This window comes from Notamacropus eugenii, chromosome 2 (assembly GCF_028372415.1).
Source record: "Notamacropus eugenii isolate mMacEug1 chromosome 2, mMacEug1.pri_v2, whole genome shotgun sequence".
Lineage (NCBI taxonomy): Eukaryota > Metazoa > Chordata > Mammalia > Diprotodontia > Macropodidae > Notamacropus > Notamacropus eugenii.
The window spans coordinates 307,391,098-307,408,340 of NC_092873.1; the positions used below are offsets into that span (position 1 = coordinate 307,391,098).

Here is a 17,243-nt window from a genome sequence, read left to right on the forward strand (position 1 = left end):
TCTTAAGACCTACAAATATTAGCGGGAAAAAATGACTCAGGTTTTTTGGAGGAAACTTAGAGGCTATCTAATTCAAGACTCTCATTTTACCAGTGATAGATTAATTGTCTTGTTGGGGAAAAAAACTGTCTGTCTCCTCAACTTTCTTATTATTGATGACTTAATTCTCCAAGAAATTCAGTTTTGAAACTTTGGTATTATTTCTAACTCTTCCCCACATCCAATCAAGTGATTCTAGCTCTTCCACATCACTCACAGTCACTTTCTCATTTCTATTCTCACTGTCATTTCTCTGCCTGAGGTCCTTATTCCTTTCACCTGGATAATTATAGCAATTCCTGACTGGTCACTCTGTCTCCAATATCTTCCCCTATTTCAAACTGTAATCCATGGCCCTTAACTACTGTGTTTAATATAGGCTAAGTTCATGTGCATGTATGTAGGGGGGGGAGCGGAATAAAAATGTACATGTTATTGTGCACTTCTAGTCTGTCACCTTTCTGCCAAGGTTTGGAAAGCATGATTCATCCCCAGTCTTCTGGAGTACTGATTAATCATCTAATTGATCAGAGCTCTTAAGTATTTCAAAGCTGTTTTCTTCTACATTATATAAATGATTTTCCTGGTTCTGCTTCACTTATCTCTGAATGATTTCATACAATTCTTTCAATAGTTCTCTGAATCCTTCTCTTTCATTATGTCTTATTCCATCGTTTGTTAAATTATTCTGAAAGTGATAGGCACAACTTTTTCCAGTTCTTTGCTATAGCAAAAAAAGTTTTTTTACACATAAATCCCTTCCCTCAGTCTTTGGTCACTCTGTGATATGTTGCTAATAGTGGAGTATCACTGGGTCAAAGAGATAGTTGAGTGACTTTTTGTATACAAAATGGTAACCCATGAGTCAGTCAATATTTATTAAGCCCTAACTCTGTGCTAGGCACTGTGCTAAATGAGGAGGATACAAAGTCAGAAACAAAATGGTTCCTACCCTCAAGAAGCCTACATAGTACTGGGGCATATAATGTATAATCAAGTAAGTAAATCTTAGAAATATACAAAATATAAGAATAATTTGTGGGAAGGGCACAAACAATTTGGGGAATCAGGAAAGGCCTTTTGAAGGAGGTAACAGCTGAGTTGAGAGCTGAAGGAAGTTTGGAAATTCCAAGATGATGAACTGAGGAGAGAGAACATTCCAGGCATGGTACGTAGGTCACAGATGGAATATTGTGTATAGAGAAAAGAAGGGAAAGGTCTTCAAGTGTCCCTGCTTGGGTGGAGAGGTGACTGAGGAACATCCTGGCTAGATGACATGACTGCTTTAGTTGGAGAAAGAGGGGAGAAAAAAAATGGGATATCTCAAGCATTTGCATTTAATTCAATGGAACAAAAAGATTTTTTTTAAAGAAAGAATACAGCAGAAGGGAAATGATAAAGATTTTGCCATTGCCACTGTGGGGAAACTGTGGCCTCTGAACAGCATGGGTACAATTTCACAAAGAAGAGAATATTCTGTTTCTACCCCTGGAGGTGGGGAAGCAATTCTTGTGTGGGATTAAGAGATTATGAATGGACCATAGGATCTTAGCAATTAGGACTGGGAGAGATGTTTAAGATCATTTGACCCAGAGATTCTTAACCACGAACTTATTTTTTTAACCATGTTCATAACTACTTTTAATAGAATTAGTTTCCTTTGTAATCCTATGTATTTTATTTTATGCACTTAAAAACATTATTTTAGAGTCCGTAGGCTTCACCAAATTGCCAATTGCTGCAGTATATTGATTAATGTTTAACAATCAGCTCTCCAAAATGCATAACACACTTTTAAATTTAATCTGCATTTTTAATATTTTCCTATCAGTCTCTCAAATCTAGACAATCTACAAAACAATAAACCAAGCCCTGATTTGTGGCATTTGCCAGTTTCTCAGGTGTAAATGCTCACGCTACAATCTGCTCTCTTGAGTAGGCTCTAATATACTCTTGGACCAAAGGGGGCCATGACACAAAAGAGGTGAGGAAGCCCTGATCTTATATAAATCTCCAGCCCCTGATTTTCCAGAGGAACGGGGGCTCAGAGAAGTGTAAAGTGATTTTTTCAAAATCATCCAAGCAGTAAGTGGTGAGCTGGGATTTGAACCCAGGTCTTCTGACTTCATATCTAACCCCTTTTCTTTTATGACAGAATATGAGTCAAGAGTTACCAAATTCCCCTGTCTGTCACTGTATAGCTTTACCATCCAAGACTGTATCTGGATTCAAGAAATCCTAAGTTTAAAAATTCTACTGCAGACATTTACTGGCTGTGGGACCCTGAGTAAGTCACTTCACAACTCTGTCTGCTTCAGTTTCCTTAACTGTAAAATGGGAATAATAACGGTACCTACTTCCCAGAGTTGTGAGGCTCAAATAAGATATTTGTAAAGTGCCTGAAATATAACAGGTGCTGCATAAATGCTTGTTTCTTTCCTCCCTCTCTCCCTTCCTTCTTTCCTTTCTCCTTCTGTCTCTCCCTCCCTTCTCTTTCTCCCTTCCTTTCTTCCTTCCTCTCCAACACCTTCCACAAATATTCCTCCAGCCATTGCTTAAAGACCTCCAACAAGGAAGAATTCACTTCTTTCTGAGGCAGACTACTCCTTGTTTGGATACCTCCAAATCTTAAGAAGCCTGTCCCTTTATCAAAGCTGCCTCTTTCAACTTTCGTTCATTGCTTTTACTTCTACTTTCTAAAAGGGCCTGTAGCCCTCAGAAGGCCTGGATTTCAGATCTAGCTCTATCCTGGTGACTGTGTCAGTCACAGCTGATATAGACGTTTCTTCTGGAAAATGGGGGGATTGGGCTGCGTGGGAGCCTGATGGCTTGTCCAACTCAAACATTCTAAGGCTTTATGACAGGAGAGAATTCCAGACAATGAAGAAGATAAAATACAAATGGTTGTGAGAAGAGAGGAAAAAAAGGGACTACTTCATAGGGATCTACATTGACCAACATTCTCCTACTTACTTCCTGTGCTCATATAACTCTTTGGGAAGGAAAGGGTGAGTGGAAGGAAACTAAGTTCATCTCTTCTAAGAAATTCTTTTAGCTAGAATCCCCTGATTATTTTTTACATTGATCACTAAAGATCTGGTCATGCTCATAATAATCATAAGGTCAACTTCATTCATTCATTCATCCATCCATCCATTCATCCATTTGTCCACTCATTCCTTCATTCAACAAACATCTATTTATTCATTTTAATTCAATTTTAGTTACAAATTCTCTTTCTCCCACCCCTCCCTGCACAACCCAGTAAGAAAGCATGAAAAACAAAATCCTTTATAAATCAACAAACATTATTAAGTGACTACTCGGTGACAGGCACTCTGCTAGGGTCTGGGAATGCAAAGACAAAACAGAACAATCCCTACCCTCAGAGCTGGTATTCTATGTATCCTCTGGGAAAGGGGTCCATAGCTACTTGCCCTTTCTTCACAAACTTACAAGGTAAATGGTGCAGACATTATCATACCCACACTTTACACATAAGGAAATTGAGGCTTTGAGAAGTGACTTACCTTGGGTCAGACAGCATTATGGCCCAGACTCTGGACCTTTAATAAAAGTATTTGTTCTGTGAGGTTTGGATTCAGTCAAAAGGCCACACTTTCGGACCTAGAGGGCAACTTGATGCTCAAAAATTTGAAATTTTATGAGTCTCCAGGAAAGACTCAGCCTCAAAAGTCATAAGGAACTGGTGAAGGCTGGAATTCTCTCACCTCTCATTAACTCCTCTCTACCCTTCACACAGGGCATAACCTGCATCTCCACCAATAAGGAAAGTTCTATACCAAAAGACTTGGAACAGGGCTTTTGAGAGAGAGACAGAGAGAGAGAAAGAGAGAGAGAGAGAAAGGTATAAGTATATGAGAATGTTCATGTATGTATACATACACATATGTCATCTAAGGTAATGTCTGAGGAGTGACACTAGTAGCTAGGAGTTCAGAAAATGCCCCGTGTTAAAGGTAGCCTTTGAGATGTAATCTGAAGGCAACTAGGTCTTCTCAGAGTTGGAGGGGAGTAAGGAGCACACTCCAGGTGAGGGGTACATCAAGTGAAAATCATGGAAATGAGAGATATTGTACATGAAGAAAAGTAAGAAGGACAGCCTGGCTAGCCTGTAAGGTATATGAAAAAAGTAATAATAAGTGTGGAGACTCAGGTTACAGTCAGACTGTGAAGGGTCTTAAATGCCAAGCTGAGAAAGTTGCATATAATTCTAGAGGTAACAGGGAGCCATTGGAGTTTATTGAGCAGAAGAGTGACATGGTCTTCAGGAATTTCCTTAGGAAAAGTGCTTTGGCAGGATGAATTGGAGAAGGGAGAGACTTGTGATAGAAAGATTATTCAGTTGGTCACAGCAATAGTTCAGGTAAAAGATGATGAGGGTCTGAACTCAGGTGGAGGCCTTGTGAGAGAAAAGAAGCAGTTGGGTGAGAGAGAGGTTGTGGGGACAAAATTGACAAGACTTGGAAACCAATTGGATATGTGGGGTCAGAGAGGGAAGAGTCAGCAATAATTTGAGGCTGAAACCTGGGTGATTCAAAGGACGGTGGTGTCTCTGAGAAAAAAAAAAGATATTTAAAAGAGGGGGGAGGAAAGAAAATGAGTTCCACTTTGAACATGTCAAGTTTCAGAAAGGATCAACCGGAACAGAGATCAGAAAATGCCCCCCAAGGAAGCTGGGGTGATAGAGTAGCCTGTGAAAAGCCAGGCCAAGAAGAGATGAAGGATCCAGGGTGAGACATACTGAAAACATCTGAAGAGTTCAGATGCAAGATCACTGTAGACTGTGAGATGGTTCATATGATCAGGAATTTGCCAGACATAGCAAGTCCACTGGCTCAGTTTCCTTTTTACTGCAGGCCTGGCACATGCTGAAGGTTTCCTAGGAATCTGTGGCAGGGAGTAACTGAACTATGACAATTACTGGGTTCCCGCCAGGACTGGTTCTAACCACAACCATGACTACTTCTAAACACCTTTGCTGCCACCACCACCAATGTACGGACTTTTATGTAGCATTTTAAGGCTTGCAAAGCACTTTGCTTTTCCAGTGGTATCCACACAAACACCCCATAGGTAGAGAGTACCGGCATCATTATTCTCATTTTGCAGATGAGGAAAGTGAGGCTCAGACAAGTTAAATGATGAGATTAGCACAGCCATTACATATCTGAGATGGGGTTCTAACCCATGACTGTTAGCCTCACAGTCCAGCACTCTAACCACCAACCCCTCCTGGACTCATCCGTCCTGGAATGGACCCAGAGCATGGACCAAGTCTAAAACTTTGTGTTCCTGAAGATGAGATCTGCCTTTAGCCCTCCCTGGTCATTGTCTTCTCCTAAGAAAGGTCTCATATTTAGGGGGTTAAATCAGTCTTCATTATGGAGGATGGCAGAGTGGTCTACTGTCTCTCTCCTTCCCTCTCTCTCTTTCCCTCTCTCTCTGTCTCTGTCTCTGTCTCTGTCTCTCTCTCCATGTCAATCTCTCTGTCTCTCTGACTCTCTCCCTCACTCTTTCTCTGTCTCTGTCTCTATCACTTTGTCTCTCTGTTTCTCTCTCCTTCCCTCTCTCTCTCCCTCCCTCTCTGTCTCTCTTTCTATGTCTCTCTCTCTGTGTCTCTGTCTCTCTGTCTCTCCCTCTCTGTCTCTGTCTCTCTCTGTCTCTCTGTCTCTCTCTGTCTCTCTATCTCTCTTTCTGTCTCTCTCTCTGTCTCTCTCTCCATGTCAATCTCTCTGTCTCTCTCCCTCCCTCTCTCTCTCTGTCTCTCTCTCTCCCTCCCTCTCTCTCTCTGTCTCTCTCTCTCCCTCACTCTCTCTCTCTGTCTCTCTGTCTCTCTGTCTCTCTCTCTCTCTCCCTCACTCTCTGTCTCTCTCTCTCTTTCTCTCTGTCTTTGTCTCTCTCTGTCTCTCTGTCTCTCTCTGTCTCTGTCTCTCTCTGTCTCTGTCTCTCCCTCTCTCTATCTCTCCCTTTCTCTCTCTCTCACTCTCTCTGTCTCTCTCTTTCTCTCTGTCTCTGTCTCTCTCTGTCTCTCTGTCTCTCTCTGTCTCTCTGTCTCTGTCTCTGTCTCTCTCTCTCTCTCTCTCTCTCTCTCTCTCTCTCTCTCTCTCTCTCTCTCTCTCTCTCTCTCTCTCCCCCTTGGCCTAGTCCAGATACTCAGATACTATCCACATCTGAAAATCCAGAGTTATTATTGCGTTCTTTCCTTCACTATTCATTGCAATCTCAGTTCTTCTAATTCAGAAAAATGGCACCACTTGTCAGTACTTTTAGAGAATCATGTTCCTCTGCAGGCTGAGAATGTTTTCATGTTCTTATTTCTTCTCAGCCGTCTACTGCCTGTAAAGAGAGGGATGACTCAAGGCCAGGTTCCAGGGCAGGCAGAGGAGGCATCCTGAGAGCACTGGGTCTGCCCCTGAAAGTTGTTTCCTCCATCCTCCACTTCCAAGGACCATGGTCTCCTTGGCCATCTTCTCCATGCTCATCATCTCAGTACCTTTCCTCTGCTTAGGACATCCAGTGGGTAAGTCCTGTTGCTTTCTTTACTTTTTTTCAAATTTATTTGTTTTCAATTTTCAACAATCACTTACATAAGTTTTAAATTTTCTCCCTCCATCAATCCTGCTTTCTTCACTTTTGACCATGTCTTGGTGAGGAAAAAGTCAGGAACATCAGGGGGTAATCCTGGACCTGGAGCTGCAGCAGTCATCACGTGGGACACTTTTGTTGTTTTTCATTCAGGTTGGGTCTGACTCTTCATGACCTCATTTAGAAAGATACTGGAGCAGTTTGCTATTTTCTTCTCCAGCTTATCTGACAGATAAAGAAACTGAGGCAAATAGGGTGAAGTGACTTGTCCAGGGTTACACAGTACCTGGTCTCTTTTTCCTTTCCATTCAGTGAGATGGGTAGGTTCTTCTGCCCCTCTCAAAATCCATCTTCTTGGCTCTGGGGTAAGTTCATATTGAATTCAACATGTCCAAAACTAACTTCACTGTCTTTCCTGCCCCAGGCTCGCCCTTCTGCCTAACTTCTCTATGACTAGTGAGGGTATCATCATCCTTCCAGTTGCCCAGGTTTGCAATTTAGGTGTCATCCTCTACTCCTCATTCTCTCTCCTCCCATCCCACCCCAACCCCGTCCATCCAATCTATTGATGCTATCTGTTGGTTTTACCTTCATAATTCAATTTAATAAATATTAAGAGCCTGCTATGTGCCAGGCACCATACTGAGCACTAGGAATACGAAAAGAAACAAAAGACAGCTCCCTCCCCCAAGGAGCTCACAATCTAATGGCAAAGTCAACATGCAAACAAATATATACAAAGCTGGCTATATAGAGGATAAAGAGAAAATAAGAGAGGAAAAGAAATCTCCCACAGTCACATCCGCTCTCTTCTCTCCTCCAACACTGACATCACTCTAGTGCAGGCTCTCCTCACCCCATGCTTGGGCAGTCTGCCTGCCTCAGCTCCCTCCCACTCCAATCCATCCTCCATTCAGCCACCAAACTAATTTGCCTAAAGCTAGGGTAACGGGAAGGGCAAGTAAGGCACCTTTGGGGTGTAACCAAACCTGTGGCATCCTGTCCAATTTATCTAGTCCCCATCAGGTAATGTCCAAGGCCTCACTCTGCAGTGAGATGAAAGTAGGGATGGGAATAAACATCTACATGCCCTCTTTTTGCAGAAGGGTATGATCCTGGGTCTGTTAGCATTCACACTAAGCCCCTTATTGCCCAGCACGCGCGCGCGCACACACACACACACACACATCTGAGGAAAGGAAAAGAGAGATGGAGAGAAAAGGGAGGGGATGGGAGAGAAGAGGGGAGAGGAGACGAGGGGAGGGAAATTAAAAACCAACATAGGAAAAGAAGGCCTAAGAGAGAAAGGTGGAAATGGAAAGAGTTGAGGGAAAAGAATGGAAGAAGAATAAGTTTATGTACTCCAGACTCTACTTTGGTGTCCTTCTGAGGGGTCAGATGAATCAGAACAAGACTGTCCGGGATGCTCATTGTCCCGTCCTTCCAGCTCAGGATGTCAAGCCCAGGCCCTGCTGCTTCACATATGTGATCCACAAGCTCCCTCACAATCTGGTAACCAGTTACTCGGGGCCCAGCAGTCAGTGCAATCTGCCAGCAATTATATGAGTAGCATGTCTGCTGCTCACATCTGGGGGAATGGAGTCCAAGAGGACAGGGAAGGGAGGAAGCTAAGAAGGGCTTGGGAGGGAAAAGCAACCCAGCAGTGGGGCTGGATAGATGGTTGAGGCTGCAGAATGTCTTGCAATGAGCAGGGATTATTTAAGAAAGGTGCAAGCCAAGATCCCCAGAAAAAAAAAATAATAACTTCCAATATTCTGCCCAGAAACCTTAGAGCTAGTCTCTGGGTGGGCACAAGGGAGAGAGAGAGAGAACTCAGGATCACACAGGGCCAAAAGATCATAGATTTGGGGCTGGAAGGATTATAGGACCATAGAGCCAGTGTTTAGCACAGTGCCTGGCCCTCAGTAAAACTGAATGTATTCACTGAATGACTGACCAACTAGAACTGAAAGGCTGGATCTCCCAATGACTTATTTTAGAAGGCATGTCCCATCATAAGTTGACCCCTCCTATCTTTCCAGGTTATTTTATGCATTATTCCTCCATACTCTAAAATTCAGTTACACTGGCCTACATGCAGTCCCTCGTACCATTCTCATTGACTGTCTCTCATGCATGTAATACTCCGCTCCCTCACTTCTGCCTCTTCCTTCAAGACTCAGCTCAAATCTGACCCTCTAGATGACATCTTACTGTGTCCTCCTGTTAGTGCCTTCCTTTCTGAATCTATCATTCATCTACTCTGTATGTAGCTTGCATGTAACTAATCTTTTTACATCTTATCTTCCCTCCATTAGACGATGAGCTTTTTGAAAGCTGGGACTGTTTTTGTCTTTCTTTGTGTCCACACATTTCAGTCTAGGGGTTTGGGGAACCCCAAAATTCAAGGGTAAAAGGTGTGGGTTGGCCTCAAAAAAATTCAACTCAATACTTCTTTTAGTCAGAGACTACATTTATTAAAACACTGACTGGGATGGGAGAAATTTTAAGAATTCACACATTTGGTAGAAGTAACTGACCTTTTCTATGGGGTAAAAGATTTGTGGGAAAATTTGGATGGGATCTAGGAGTAGCCAATAGACTGAGGTGACCAGGAGATAACAGAGAAGTGATCTAGTTGGGATTAAGAAATAGCTTGGGCTTCAGCTGGAGTGAAAAAGAATCGAAGGTTCGGCTGAGTCAGGGGTAACAGAAAATTGAAGGTTGGGGCTGGCTGAGGCACAATGAAAGGACAGTTGAAAGGATTATTCTGGGATGAGTCAATGCCTCAGACACTGGATGCCAGGGACTGGGCCATGTGGGAAAATTCAGGGAAAAGTTAAAAGGGGGAAGGGAAGGGCCCAGAGCCAATATCCCTTCACACAAAGTTTAGCACAATGCTTGTCACATAGGTGGTGCTTAATAAATTCTCATTGACTGACTAAAGAGATTTGTCCAAGGTGACACTAGCCTTTTCTTCCAAACTCAGTACTCGCATTGCCTCAACTTCCAGTAGGGCCTGAATCCATTGTAAGGGAAGGACAGTGGAGGAAAGGAAAGAGAATCCAAGAAAGGACTAGCCATAGAGACATAAAAGGGGTAGAAGTAGGGGGTAAAGCCTGAAATATCCACTGAAGACGAGGAGCTTAGCGAGAATTCTCCAACCTCTCTCCTTTGCTTCTTGCCCATTAGCTTTGTCACCAGGAGCTGCCATCAGCACTGTGCCAACCCCAGTGACACCTGGGTCTGGAAGCATGCGTATGGTCTGAACGTAGAGAAGCAGCAGCGCCAAATCTTTGAGGAATTGATTCCTCAGGTGGCGCCTCTTTACGTAGACATTGTAGCTGAATCATGGGAAGAATAAATACCATTTCTAAAATAAACCTGTGTTGGACTTTTTGTAAAATTCTGGGTTGTTGGGGGGTTTTTTGTCTGTTTTTACTTTCTCCAGAAAAGTAAAGGCTATTGCTTGTCAATGCTTTTGTGGAAATAAAAGGGCAACATTAATAAAGAGAGGAGAAAACAGTCACAGTCTGCTTGGACATCTGGTCTGCTGAGGATTCATTGCACAATTGGTGGAATGGATTGAATTTCCATAGACCAGGCTACTCCAATACCTGCCCTGTGGTACCTGCCCCCTCTGAGGCTCATCTCAGCCTCTCATTCCATCTACCAGCTGGCAAGGAACAAGAAAAAAAAGAAGCTTGCTGTGTGTTTCTCCTTTTTAGCGTTTAACTCCTCTATCTTTTACTATACTTACCTGACTTATTCTGCAACAAGGTCATTAGAGTGTTCAAGGTTTTCCCTCAAAGTCCAACTTTATGGTAAGTGGGAATATTGTGAAAACTATAGTCTTACCCTTTAAACTCTCGTTGTTCAGTCGTTTCAGACATGTCTGTGGTTATGGTTTGTCCTTCATTCTCAAAGGGGACCATGACATCAGGGAGATGCTGACATGACTTGCATTAAATTGGATTGAAGGGAGGGAGGGTTGTGCAAAGTCACCAGCCTCACTTTCTCCTCCAGTGCCATCTGGGTCTAGTGGACAGATATTCATCAGGACAATTGTAGATGGCCCAGGATGCAGTGAGAGACATTAGTCTTTTAAATAAAGCTAAGGTGTTACCCAGTTCTTACTTTGAGTGAGGCAATACCCATTCAGTGAATAGGCCTGTTTAAGAAATGAGTCAAGAGATGACCCATTTAATAAAAAAAAAAAAAATCCAATTTGGAGGAGAAGACCCTCAGGGTTGCTTGCCAAAAGAGAAACAATTACTATTTACATTCTCTCTGAGCCAGGAGGGCCCAAAAAGTAAATATTATGTGGTGGTTGGGCGGGGACCTATTGTCCAATCAATGAGATCCAGAGTGAATTGAGTTTAAGGCATGGTCTTTGAGAAAGAAATCTAGCCAGCAAACCCCAATTTAACTAGGTAGGTTTTGGCCATCAAAATTTACCTTCCTTCCAGAAAAACACCCTCAGGTAAGGGGAGGAGAAGAGAGGAGAGGAGGGGAAAGGAAGGAAAGGGAGGGGAGGGGAGGAGGAGAGAGTCTAAATCTGTGAAATCATGTTGGGGTTTTCTTGGCAAAGATACTGGAGTGGTTTGCCATTTCATTCTCTAGCTCATTTGACAGAGGAGGAAACTGAGGTAAATTGCCTAAGGGCTTTGAGAAGTTTAAGGATTTTCTTGGATCACACAGTCAGGATGAGTCAGAGGTAAGTCTCCAGGGGCTTTCATACAAATTATCTATCTACCATGCCAGGCTGCCTCTCAAACAGACCATTTCCTCTTTTACTGTTTTGTCCTTAAACCCATCTCCTAATAAATGAGAACTAGAAAGGTCAGCCACCAAGATTTGTAGAAATTCATTCCAGTTGTGTCTTGTACATGAAGTAAAAGACTGAGAAAGTAAAGGAGATATGTTTTCCTTGTCAGCCAGGATTCCAGTCATTGGAGAATTCCGTCAATTTCTCACCTGGACCCTCTATTCTCTATGAGAGCAAAACCTTATTTGTACCTCACCAATCCTTCCCCTTTCCCTCCCCGCAACACCTGGTATTAGGTAGGTACTTAAGAAATGTTCCTAAATGGAGTTAGTTTCTTTTTTTCCTTACAGAAGTAGGAAAAATCATCCGGGTGGGGAAACTGTGGCCTCAAGGCCACATCTAGCCCTCTAGATCCTCATGTGCAACCCTTTGACTGAATCCAAATTTCACAGAACAAATCCCCTTAATAAAAGGATTACTTCTGTAAAACTTAGACTCAGTCAACAGGCTACACCCAAGGACCTAGAAGGCCACAGATTCCCCACCCCTGAATTTTAGCCCATGGTTTCTATGGAGGCCCTATCTGAGCAACATCTCATTAAACACATGTAAAACCTATCCTCCTTAGAAACCCAGTAGGTGCAATTCCAGTACCAGGGCTAACCTTCTAGACAGGTGTAACAGCAAGCAAAGTAGTATCTTTGTGTTTTTCTGGATTGAGTTTAAACCAATCAGATACGTGCATGTGAGTTCTAGCCAATCAGATACTGAGTGGAACTTTATGTAAAGAGAGAGCTGGTGTTGAGAAAGCAGACATGAAGAAAGCCAGTACTGAAGGGGTGAGCCAGCATTGAGAAGAAAAGAAAGGGTGGAGACCTCTGGCCTAGGAGAGGAGACCTCTGATGGCAGAGACTTGCTGAAGGAAGCTCAGAACTTTGAAAGTGAGTAGAGCTGTAGGGCAGAAACATACCCATGATGTTAGAGCTGTTAAAGTGAACCGAGCTGTTAACACAGAGCCTCTGGACTTCGGAGGTGAATTGAGATGACAGTGATGGTGGCGTGTGTTAGTATTGTTGTTGGCCTGTTGAGCTTCGTTCTCCCAGAGGCAGAAGCTTTGGAGTGGAGCAGTTCTCCCGAGCTGACATGGAACAGGAGTAGAGAGTTACCTACGTATGAATCCAGGCAAGCATCAGGAGTAGTGAACCCACAGAGGAAGAGCCATGAGACTTGGAAGTCAACCTCAAGTTAAGATGAAAGAGGACTTTACTTGAACACATGGTATTGATTAAGAACATTGTTTTTACTATGACCTAGGGATGGATGATGTGGACTTTACTTGGATACTTGGTATTGATTAAGGATGTTGCTATGAATGTTATGTTTTATTTTATTGAACAATGTTTAGTTTATTGCTGCATAGAGAGTTCATTATACTATGCAATTAGACCCTTGAAATTATTCACAGCAGCAGCCCTTGGGTGTGCTTGTGATTGGTGTTACAACAGGAGAAGTAGAAAGATTATTTCAATTATGCAATCTGAGGAGTAGCAGGAAGTCCTGCCCTATCCAATAGTCTTTTTCCCAGATCCCTGCAGAATGTCATGGTGTCCCATTCCATTGGGTCTGATCAATCAAACAATAGGCATTTATTAAGCATAGGGTCTATGCAGGCAGTGAGCTAAATGTGGAGAAGACAAAGATACAAGTGAGACAGGTAAGTGAGACCTCAAGGAGTTTGTGTTCTAGCGAGGAGAAAATGTGTGCATAAATACTTGTATCAAAAACAAACAGATTTCCAGGGAAAAGGCACCCCCAGCTAGAGACATCAACAAAGACCTCATGTGGGAGGTAACATGCTGAGTTCTGAAGAAAAGGAAGGATTCCACAAGGCAGGACTGAGGACTGAATGCCTTCTTGGCATGGGGAGCAGTCAGTCAAAGATACAAGTGAAGGGCAAGAAAGCCAATTTGACTGCGTCATGAAATAGTCAATCACCTCTCTTTCCTGGGATAAGGACCTGGTTCAGATCACTGAAAGACTAAGGTGTCAGAATTGAGATTCCAAAGCCAGCAGGCCTCCTATTACACCACATTGCCAACACACTAAGCCTGGGCTATAAAGAACTCGCACTCTCTCTCCTTCTAACATTTACAAAGACAAACATATGGGACTCAGAAAGGAAAGGAGAAAGTAAAGAGACAAGCAAGACAAGCTTGTAAAACTAGTAAAAAGCTAGTAAAAAGAAGCAGGAAAAAGTTATTGGCATTACAGGTGGAAGAGGAATTAATAAGTTAATAAGCATTAATTAATGCACTAATATGTGCAGACACTATGCTAAGCACTGGAGATACAAATAATCCATCAAAAAGCATTTACTTAGGGTACAGCCAAGATGGTGGGAAAAGGGCAGGGACTTACCTTGGCTCTCCCCAAAACCCCTCCAAGAAAATTCAAATGCCTCAAAATAAATTCTGGAATGGCAGAACCTGTGAAAATTTTCTGGCCCAAAGCAACTTGAGTTGACAGGAAAGGTCTCATACACCAGGGTGGGACTAGAGTTCAGTCCAGTGCAGGCTATACCCCAGCAAACCAGAAGTAGGCCTTGGGGGTGACTGAATTGGTGGTGGTAGTGGTTCTTTCTGGACCTCTTGGCCCACACATAGCAAAGGGATCAGACAACTGGTCAGAAGGAAATTACAGGAGTCCTTATGCTAGCACAGGGGGTAGGACTCTGTTGAATTGCCCATACCTGGATCTAGGTCACAGTTCTAGGTCTCAATCCAGGGTAAAGAGGAGCACTTGCTCACCACAGCTTGTGGTCCTAAGGCAACTGGGACCCTGATTGCAGTTTCAGGATGGAAAAGTAGAGTAGTAAACATACCTCTCCTTAGATCATACCACCTTGAAAGAACCAAAAACTTACAGAGTTATTTATGAAAACAACTAAAAACTGAAGTTTGGGGCAGAACTTCCTACCCTCTGAAAGCAGAGGCTCACTTTAGCATAGAGTTAAAAATCAAGAAAAGGGCTGGAAAAAGTGAGCAAATAGAAGAAGATCTTAACTATAGAAAGTTACTATGGTGACAGAGAAGATCAAAATAAACTCAGAAGACAATAAAGTCAAAACTGCTACATCCAAAGTCTCAAAGAAACATATGAATTGATCTCAGGCCATAGAAGAGCTCAAAAAAAAATTTAAAAATAAAGTAAGAGAGGTAGAGGAAAAATTGGGAAAAGAATTGAGAGTGATACAAGAAAATCATGAAAAAAGAGTCAACAACTTGGTAAAGGAGGCACAAAAAATACAGAAGAAAATGACAACTTAAAGAGCAAAATAGACCAAATGGTTAGAGATATAAAAATCCAATGAAGAGATCTTGAAAAACAGAATTGGCCAAATGGAAAAAGAGGTACAAAAATTCATTGCAGAAAAAGAACTCCTTAAAAAGTAGAATTGGCCAAAGGAAAAGAAGGTACAAAATCTTACTGAAAAAAAAGTTAAAAAAAATTCAAAAAAAAAAACTCACTGAAGTAAATAATTCCTTAAAAATGAGAATTGGGCAAGTAGAAGCTAATAACTTTATAAACATCAAGAAACAATGAAACAAAATCAAAGGAATGAAAACAATTTTTTTAAATGTGAAATATCTCATTGGAAAAACAAATAATCTGGAAAATAGATCTGGGAGAGATAATTTACACTACCTGAAAGCCATGACTGAAATAAGAGCTTAGACATCATCTTTCAAGTAATAATCAAAGAAAACTCCCCTGATACTCTAGAACTAGAGGGTAAAATAGAAGTCGATAATCACCTTCTGAAAGAGGTCCCAGAATGAAAACTCCTGGGAATATTGTTGTAAAATTCCAGGGCTCCCAGGTGAAGGAGAAAATATTGCAAGCAGCCAGAAAGAAACAATTCAATTATCAAGGAGCCACAGTCAGGATAATGCAAGATTTAGCAGTTTTCACATTACAGGATGAAAGGGTTTGAAATATATTGTGGAGAGCAAAGGAACTAGGATTGCAAACAAACATTACCTACCCAGCAAAACTGAGTATAATCCTTTGTGGTGAGGGGGGTTGGGAGGGTTGGAAATGGATATTTAATTAGAGGACTTTGAAGCAATCTTGATGAAAGGACCAGAGTTGAATAGAAAATTTGACTTTCAGATACAAGGCTCAAGCATAAAGTGATAAACAGGAAAAGAGAAATCATAAAGGATTTGATAAGGCCACATTCTTACATGGGAACATGATGCTTGTAACTCCTAAAAACTATCTCATTATTAGGGCAGTTAGAAGGTGTATACATAGACAGAGGACTCAGCTGTGAGTTGAATATGATGGGCTGACATCTTTTAAAAAATATAATTAAGGAGTGACACAGAGGAAAGTAGAAGGATAAAGATATAACAGAAGGGGGGAAGGAGTGGTTGATAGAAGGGAAGGCAGATTGGGAGAGGTAATAAGTCAGAAGCAAAACACTTGAGAACTGGCAGCATAAAAGGAGAGAGAGAAGGAAAATAAGATGGAGGGAATATATAGTAATCATAACTGAAAAAATTTGCAAGTTTCTCTGATAAACACCTCATTTCTAGAGAAATGAGTCAAATTTATAGACATAAGAGCCATTTATCAGTTAATAAATAGTCAACAATATAAATAGGCAATTTTCAGACAAAGAAATTAAAGCTATCTATAATCATATGAAAAAATTGCTCTCAATTCCTATTGATTGAAGAAATGCGAATTAAATTTACATTTTAAGTTTGCTAATTAAAGCAAATAAAAGAAATTAAAACAACTCTGAGCTACCACCCCACACCTATCAGACTGGTTAATATGACAGAAAAGGAAAATAATAAATATTGGAGGAGATGTGGGAAAATTGAGACATTAATGCACTGTTGGATTCAACCATTCAACCATTCTGTAACAAAAGCATGCACACCCTTTGACCAAGCAACACCAAGTCTGTATCCCAAAGAGATACAAAAAGGAAAAGGATCTATATATACAAAAATATTTATGACAGTTTTTTTAATGGTGACAGAATTCAAAATTGAGGGGAATGAATAAACAAGTTGTACATAATTATGATGAAATACTTTTGTGCTGTAAGAACTGATGAGCAGGATGCTCTTAGAAGAAAACCTGAATTTACATAAACTGATACAAAGTGAAATGAGCAGAGCCAGAGAGCGTTATATTCAGTAGCAATATTTTATGATGATCAGCTGTGAATACCTTAGTTGTTCTCAGCAATACAATGATCCAAGATAATCCTAGAAAACTTGTGATGAAAAGTGTTATCTATCTCCACAGAAAGAACTACTAATGAAGATCAGCCCAGAAGGAAGATACTGGCAAGGGTGGGAAAACAGACAAAGCCTCTTGCAGCAGATGAGATCTGAGCTAAGTCTTGAATGAAACCAGAGAAGTCAAGAGAGAAGGGCAAAGAGGGAGAGCATTCTAGGAATGGGGAAGAGAAGACAGTGTCATATATGAGGAACAGCAAGGATTCCAGTGTTTCTGGATCTTGAAAAATGTAAAGGACTAAAAAGTGTGAGAGGGCTAGGAAGGCCGGAAGGAGCCAAGTGATGAAGAGTTTTGAATGACAAACAGAAGACTTATATTTGATCCTGGAGGTAATAGGGAGCCAGTGAACCTCCTTTTGTAGCAGAGAAGGAATTGACATGGCATCAGATGTGTACTTTAGGAAAATCACTTTGGCGACTGAGTGAAGGACAAATTAGTTTGAAAAGAGTGAGGCAGAGAAATCAACAAAGTCCATATAAGAGCTGATGGATAAGGGTCGGCACCA

At 41.6% G+C, this 17,243-nt stretch overlaps 1 long non-coding RNA gene across 1 annotated transcript; it reads left to right on the top strand.

Moving 5' to 3' along the window:
- Positions 1–2,915: 2,915 nt before the first annotated feature.
- On the top strand, positions 2,916–10,031 carry LOC140523959 (uncharacterized). Its single transcript, XR_011973522.1, has 3 exons — positions 2,916–3,047; positions 6,389–6,583; positions 9,841–10,031. It is a non-coding gene; the product is annotated as an uncharacterized lncRNA (long non-coding RNA).
- Positions 10,032–17,243: the final 7,212 nt, after the last annotated feature.